Source organism: Falco naumanni, chromosome 1 (genome assembly GCF_017639655.2).
Source record: "Falco naumanni isolate bFalNau1 chromosome 1, bFalNau1.pat, whole genome shotgun sequence".
Lineage (NCBI taxonomy): Eukaryota > Metazoa > Chordata > Aves > Falconiformes > Falconidae > Falco > Falco naumanni.
This window is the reverse complement of record NC_054054.1, coordinates 34381049-34389493: the sequence shown is the minus strand read 5'-3', so window position 1 is coordinate 34389493 and position 8445 is coordinate 34381049.

Here is an 8445-nt window from a genome sequence, read left to right as displayed (position 1 = left end):
TTCATTTACTGGCTCCCAATTAAGCATGCAGCTGCTGCACTTAATAATAGCCATCTAGGAAGCCTCTGAAAAAGCAAAAGCAAGGAGAGAAGTAGACAGAAAGATCCTTACTGCAGCAGTCCTCATGGATGACCTGTTTTAAGAAATTATTGGGAGCTGGCATTGATCTATTGCAGAATAGAAAGCCGACTGGCTAATGAAGGTGTCAGTAGGAGTACATGCAAGACAAAGTTTGATCTTCATTGTTTTGACACAAGGTGCAGTAGCAATGAGCCTTACGTTAAAACTACGCCTCTCAATGGCTATATCGTATTTTCTTAGAAGTATCGAATAAGGTGAGGAAATAGATGAAGGGCAAAATGAAAATAATACCACTTTGAAGCAATATTGGTGTGAATACAATGGGGTAGCAATTGAATTAGCTGTGAGTCCCTGCTGAGTTGGATGAAATAGCTGTTACAGCTAATTCACATTGTAACACATAATGGTATTATCGATTTACTTGATACATGGTTAATGAGTGTAATTTTTCAGGCTCTTTGAATACAGTAAATCCTGTTTACTCTTTTAGTGCAAACCTGCCTGCTGTCTATAATTTGACTTTCCTTTTATTGTCTCCTCATTGTTCATTCAAATAAGCCTACTCACATTCCTTTACTGGTAGGACTTGATAACATATTCTGTGGGAGCACCTGCGTGACCTTTTTATTACATCTTTGTTATCCTTTGTGACAGTCTAGTGGGAAATTCAAGAGAAACTAACAGCTGAATGGCAGGGGAGCGTTAACCCCTTCAGGGACTGCGTTTCATGAAAACTTCATGACACCACATCATGGAAAAACAAAGAATGGGTCAGGGTCAACCAGAAAGGTCATTATGATGTTTGAAAACCCTGAAACTGTAAAGAAGCAGCTGTGACAGAATGGATGAAACTCAACACTAAAGCAGAAAAAGGAATCAAGAAAGCCTTTAAAATTTTGATATTGCACAGAATATGCTACAAAGGCAGAGGGTCTTTGGAAGGGCATTAACTACCTTGTGGTCATTCTCGTGGTGAGCAGGGAGTCAAGATCTTCCTGACACAAAAAGGACTGAGGGTAAATTTGTCGTTTTGCCCAAATTTATTCTCAGGGATTTTAGCCTCTGTGTGATTAGGAGGGAAATTATTAGTGGATTTCAAATTCTATTTTAGTGTGCATGTATTTCCCTGCCATTCAATTACCATCCCGATTTCCTAGGTCATACATTTTTCAAAAACAGTGAGGTGAATATTCACTGTGCATTTATTTGTTTCTTTATGGTGCTAATATTTGGTTATTCTATCCCATACACAAAAAGCAATACTTAAGAATTCTATTATAGTTTAAACACATTCTAAAAATGTGGGAATAAGGTGTCTTTTTTCCTTTAGGCCACTCTGCTTTCTGTGTCCTCATGTTAATTTAGCCCTGGAAACTGCCATGAGCTCTGGGCATGGGAGATCATGGGATCTCCTTTTTACTTGCTTCCCACATTCATCGTGCATAGGGATAAAGAGTATTAGAAACTAGAATTCTTAGAATAATTCTGAGTTGTATCCAAAGACATGAAAATATTTTGTGTTGCAGACATCTCATCTTCTTCCAAATGCCTGCCTTGGTCTGGCACATTGCCAGAGTTGCTGCCCTTTCTCAGTGGTGGTGCCCTTCACTGCAGCAGACACACATAATTTCTTGACAGTCTGATTCTGCAAAATCCTCCCCAAAGGAAGAAAAATAAAATACTCAGGATGCTTTACATCCTTTCCTCCAAGCCCTCCAAAATATTTGTGACGTCTAACGGTTCAGTAACGCTCCATCCTCCCAGCAATCACACCTTGGGCTGAATTACCTGTTGGCCTTTTCTCAAAGGTTCTGTTTTTATGAAATTCTAAATAAAAGTAATAGAATAATAGAAATAGTCTTAAAATTCTACTCCTGCTATCCATTCATAGTCAACCTAGCTTTTAAAGAAATTGATAAAATGAGTTTGCTACCAGTACAGAATTTTACAGAATAGATTAAAAATGGTTAAAAATTAGAATCCTTTTCAGTACTTTCAAAATCCCTACTTGAATATTCCATTAAATTTTCATGCGTGCAACCCGTCCTCCCCTATCCAGTCAGGTCATACTAACAGTTTTAATTACACTTCATGAACACTGAGCAGCTACATGAATACATTTTTTGCTGATGTCTTAATTCCATGCATATTTTCTACCAAATATACATTTACAGAGGAAGTATCGTAACAAGTTCTCTATTTCCACTTATCTGAAAACCAAAGGTCATACAGCTTATTGACTGAACTGCTTTTTCTTTCTGAACTTCTGCAATACCATCCAAACTCAATCTCAATATCAATTTACGATAATCATAAACCATGGCAGTAATACTGATGACAAAAACATGATCTTTTCATATTTATCTACTGTAAGGAGTACCTTATTCTTGGAAAAGAACTACTGAAGGCCTGAGGTTCAATGTTTATGAAAATCACCAGGATTTTCATGCAGATATTGTGAGCACCTGGATTTAACCATTTCCTTTCTCTTGAAAACATTACATACTCAGGAGTCAGTCTTTCTTTTTCCTAATTTTAACATGTTTATGTAACAAGAAAACAGTAAAAACAGTGTCTAAGTACAAATCTCCTAACTGAAGGGACTAAATGCTACATCAATCAATAAAGAGATTTAACCTTCCCAGAGGTCCCCTGTAGATTTTTTGTTCTGCTTGGACTTGTTTTCTGTCCATGTCCCTCTCATCTACCACATTCCTACAGGCAAAGACTTTTACAAATGTATCATCAACCATGAAGCTATTTTCCAAAGGTATTAGTCAACTGAAATAAAAAGAAATGAACTTCTGATAAGTTTAAGCCAACACTCTTCCTCTGGAGTTGTGATTCTAAAATTTTTGTACATACAACCGCTGTCAGAAGCTGTCATCTTTGACTCTACTTACAAGTGCACAAATAGAACTAGACTTATTTATAATGGTTATTTCTCTTGAAAAACGGTTATGCCCTGGGCTTACTTTGATAGTAATTAAAGGTTAGAAAAAAATGTGTTTGATATCTGCTACTATTTGTCCAAACAGTTGAAAAAGATTAATGACAAAATAAATGAGACTAGAGAAATAATCTTGGAGTTCTTCAATGCAAGTAACCTTCCATGACAGTACTTACAGTTATCTATGCAGATGAGAAGGTAATAAGCACTTATTAATTTTTTGCTTATGTTGGAAGATGTCTTAATTTTCTGGTAGCGGTAAGCTGTATTTTTCAAAAGAAATCCTTTTCTCATTAAAAGACTAAGCACCAAGATATTGCTTAGTTTCAACATACTTGCTTTTAAATAAGGTTCTCTTTTTTCCCCTTTTCCTTTTTCCATTTTCTTTTTTTTTTTCCATGAAAGTTAAGGCATGAGAAGCCAGGAAAAAAAACAACCACCCAAACCCACAAAAAACCAAACCAACTATTACATTAGAAACTCAAAGTCATTAAGGAGAAACAAGTCAAAAAGACCTACTTTTCTACAAGGTTTTCCATTTGCATCTTTGAAGAAGCTACAAGAGGAGCGCACGCAGCCCCAGCCCACAAGTGAAGGACACAAAACTGCCTTGTGCACTGTTCAAGCCAGGGAGGCCACAGTCCCCAGAAGCACAGGCTGCTGGTGTGCTCTGTGGTGGAGCAGAACAGGGCGCAGGCAGGTGATTGACAGCACTGTGAGGGGTGATAGCAGGTGATTGACAGCACTGTGAGGGGCCATGAAGGACATGCACTGAATGACAGGTGTTACCTCCTCGTGCAGGTTTGTGCTGCCAGGTGTCCTGTTTTCAGCTGGGATAGAGTTAATTTTCTTCATAGTAGCTGGTGCAGCGCTGTGTTTTGGATGTGGAGTGAGAACCATGTTGATGGCACACTGAGGGTTTGGTTGTTCCTGGGTAGTGTTTATACTCAGTCAAGGACTCTTCAGTTTTCTAGGCCCTGCCATCAAGAGGGCTGGAGGGGCGCAGGAAATTAGGAGGGGGCACAGCCAGGACAGCTGACCCAAACTGTCTAAAGGGATATTCCATATGACGTCATGCTTGGTATATAAACTGGGGGAAGAAGAAGGAAGAGGGGGGACATCTGGCATGATGGCATTTGTCTTCCCGAGTAACTTTTATGCGCGATGGAGCCCTGTTGTCCTGGGGATGGCTGAACCTGCCTGCCCGTGGGAAGTAGTGGATAAATCCTTTGTTTTGCTTAGCTTGTGTGCACAGCTTTTGCTTTACCTATTAAATTGTTCTTATCTCAACCCTTGGGTTTTACATTCCTTTCTGATTCTTCTCCCCATCCCTCTAGGTGAGGAGTGAGCGAGCAGCTGCATGGGGCTTGGTTGCCAGCCGCGGTCAAACCGTAACACCAGGGCAGGAAGGCTCAACACAGGCCGAGGACCCACATCACCTCCCCCACTGTGCTCCACAGCACGTCCAGGACTTGCAGTTGAGCCCGGGCTTGCACCCAGATGTGTTGGATGTGAGACAAGTCTGGGCTCAGGCATATGACTTATGTTAAAAGACAATTTTTGTATATTTTATATATATATATATATATATATACACCCACACACACACCCCCCCCACACACAACCCCTCTTCCTTAGGTACTTTTATCATGATTATCATAATGGTAATATGGACATTAAAAATGCAAGCATCCAAAATAGTTTCACACAGGTACAGCCATTCCATAAGAAACACGTTCATATAAGATGTGATACCTATCCCTGACTCTACCAAATAAGTTGTCCAAGATTTTTAGAGAAAAAAAAAAGACTGTTTCAAAACAACAGGTATTTAAATTCTTCCAAGCTTGACAATGTCTGGTTTGCTTGATAATTATAATTTACCAGGCATAAGGCCAGAGGGTAATTTTTCCCTGATGTTCCCCGATACAAATGAGCAGTGAAGTCAGAAAATACACCGATTTTCTCTATTAAAAAAATGAAAATCGTAGTTACCTGCTAGGAATCATCCCTTTGATGTAATTTATGGATATAAATAAGTACCATATCTGTGATCACTACATAAAAAACAAGAAAGGCTAGTACCAACGGAAAACTATTAGTAATTTATTTTTAAAATCGATTTGTACTTCAAGTTAACAGAATAGTTAAAAAATAATAAAAAAAAAAATAATAAAAAAAAAAAATAGAACCCAAAACAAATTAAAAATCCAAGACCACTTCTACTAAAATTTTGCTGGCTCCAAAGTGAAGTGAAAGCAGCCAACAGGAAAAAAAATTAAAAAAACAATGGAAACATGTTCATGCAAATACAAAAAAGAAAATGGAATACATGAGATATTGAAGATAAAATCCCCTTGACTTATAGCTAAATAGCTAACATAGTTTAAATATAATAGGAGTAAGAGAAATTCTGAAATGATAGATCTATTTGTGATTGGAGAAGGTTGCATGTTAACAGAAAAGGCAGAAGAATTGAAACATTTTTTCTCACATGCTTCAGAAGTAGCATGTTCAAATATGCATATCAAATGAAGGGAGAAGATTGTTTTAGCCCATCCATAATTAAGGAGAAACAAAACCTGGTAGCATGAGCAGTGATGATGAATAAGGATCTTAAATAGTTTAAAGTGAGGACTCATAACATAAATAGCTAAGAACATACTTTCCACCTCAAGCAGGTTAATACTTTGTTAAATAATGTATATGAGAAGCAAATTGATTTCACTGGGTTATGATACAGATTACTTTCATCTTTTAACAATATAACAAATGTTTGAAATTTATCTCATTGTTACCAGGAGTAAGTACAAAGGATTCATAATATCATAAATATTTTTCTCCAAATTAAATTACTATATGCACTTAGCGGTGACTCACGTCACCAAATCATCTGAGAAATGTGGAACCTAGGCATCCATCTCAGCTAACTGTCCAGATCCTTCACAGGTCAGTAAAGAGAAATAGCTGCTTAGAGGGAAGTAATTCATCATACCATCAAGCAGGTGTCTAACCTCCCATTGATAGCTGTTTAGGTTTTGACTGAGTATCTTTGAACGTGAGAACATGTTGATTTATGTGGATTAAAATAACTCCTTAGGCATCCTTGAAAGTAAGGGACTTCTTTAAATAGGGATGTTTATTACTAGAAATTCTACTATTCAGGGCTAACATGAAGAACAGAAAAACACGCACAGAATTATTCACAATTAATTATTCAGATTCTCCTTTTTAATAACAATGCTTGAATGAAGGCAACTTTTAGCAAGAAATACTCCTTAAAAGTGAGAAGTTTAAAAGCCATTCTAAATTTTCTTACCCTAGCTAATGTGAAAACAAATTAGAGCTATAAAGTGCAGAGCAATTGACCTTCTTAGATATTATATACATCACTTATAAAGCTAATTGCATTTTAATTGGGTTTCACTAAATGGACAGTTTTGCAATGAGATATTAGGTTTTAAACATTTTGGGGTTTAATGAGTGTTAATTTTACTGGTGATTTGCTTCAGCATAGAAGTATCATGACTGAATTAATTCTTCCTGAAGCTATTACATGTTTTAAGGCCATAAATGTTGACAAGTGCTATAGATAAGAGAAAAAAACAATGGGGAAGTTTAGATCAAAAAGAGAAAAATAGCTGAATAAAATTTTTAAGCTGTAATGGTTCTTCAAATGTCCTAGAAAAGGCATTTTGAGCTGCAGATGTTTTTTATATTTTGAAGAAAATTTGAGGAAGGCTTGACCTCTTTCTCTACATATAGTCTCAATACAACACTGGATTAAACCTGAATATTTGAGACAGAAATCTTTCTTTCCCCCCTCCCCAGGTTTACTTCCCATTATGTGATAGCCTCTTAAGTAGTCTAGTGACATATCTTCCTCTAAAAACGAGGATATGTATTTCTAGCCAGATACAAATTTAACATCATTCCTTTGAAAGCATTCTTCTGGCTTTTATTCACTTGCTAGTCCTACCTACCTGCAATTTCTTCTCTTTATCAGCTGTTAGCTGGACTCCATGCATATGCTTTACAAAATCTCCTTGTTTCCCTTTTCCTGGGAACCCTGATGCCTGCCTTCCAGGGAGGGACACCTGTTGCCCAGTCTCTGATCACAACAGCTGGAGTCAGATAAAGTGCAATGGTAGAGTACCCTAGGGTATAACACAGAGAGCCTGCCTGGAGAACCGCTTCCTCTCAGGGTAAGTATTGTTGAAATTCTTCCCTAAATGTTTCATGTCAAAGCTCAGCTGCAGCATCTTTCAGGACGAATCCCAAAACTCTGTTTCATTCATAATTTTTGTTTGCCTAATCGTGCATGGTTTGGCTGCATGTGGGAGTCTGTAACGCTACTTGCTGCTACTGTGTCATTCAGTTGAGGCATGTTGAGCTTTTGTAATATATTATCTTGTCTCATCTGGAGATGACACACTGAAGGGCTCCTAATGATAATGAAGTTAACTTAGAAGTTACCATTCATCCTTATTGCAGCAATTTGACATGCTCCTCTAGCATGGGAAAGGTTAACCTTATAGAATAGTGGTTATGGAATGACACAATGCTGTAATCAGATAAATCATACTTTGGAATATATATATATTAATGAATATGCTTTTCTGTGCATATGTGAGTAGAACAATAGTCATAAAAAGTCATACATTATTGTGACCATAATCTAAAATTATTGTCTCCCATCTTGACATAATCTATGGATTTCATTACCCCGTTGTTTATTCTTTCTTTATTAATGGAAAATAATTTAATAGACTAATAAAGTAATATTACTTCCTGATAGGCTTGTTGGTGAGAACAGATATATTAAAGATTTTGAGGGCCATATAGTATATCCAGATACAAATATATGTACTTAAAATGGATGTTTGCCTGGTATACTTGAAGTGTTAAACAAACTTCAGGCCATTATCTTTTGGCATGATCAAAAGATACTCTTCACCACAAATGTTGCAGTACGCAATGCTTCCAACAGTTTCATTCTAGATATAACAGCTATTTTGAACTCTACTTCATTTAAAAGTATTCAAGGAATGTTATACAAAATAAAAATATATATACATATATTCTTTCCTAATGCATCTTACTCTGAACAAAACCTCTGAAACTATTATTAAAGAGGTCAAAAGCACTTTTTTTTTTTTTTTTTTTTTTTTTGGGGGGGGGGTGGAGGGGGAAGAGGGTCTATTTTAGTTTTTGTATTTATGGATCAAACCTTAGTTTTTCATCTGCATTATTTTTCTACATAAACAAGCATATATTATACCAATGTTACTGTGGGGAAGCTGTTCTTATTCCAGAAATATGTATAATTTGTGGATCTGGATGGTTCAAATTAGTGATATTAGTAATGAAAAAATCTTTGAAATGAACCTATGCCAAATAAAACATCTGGTAAG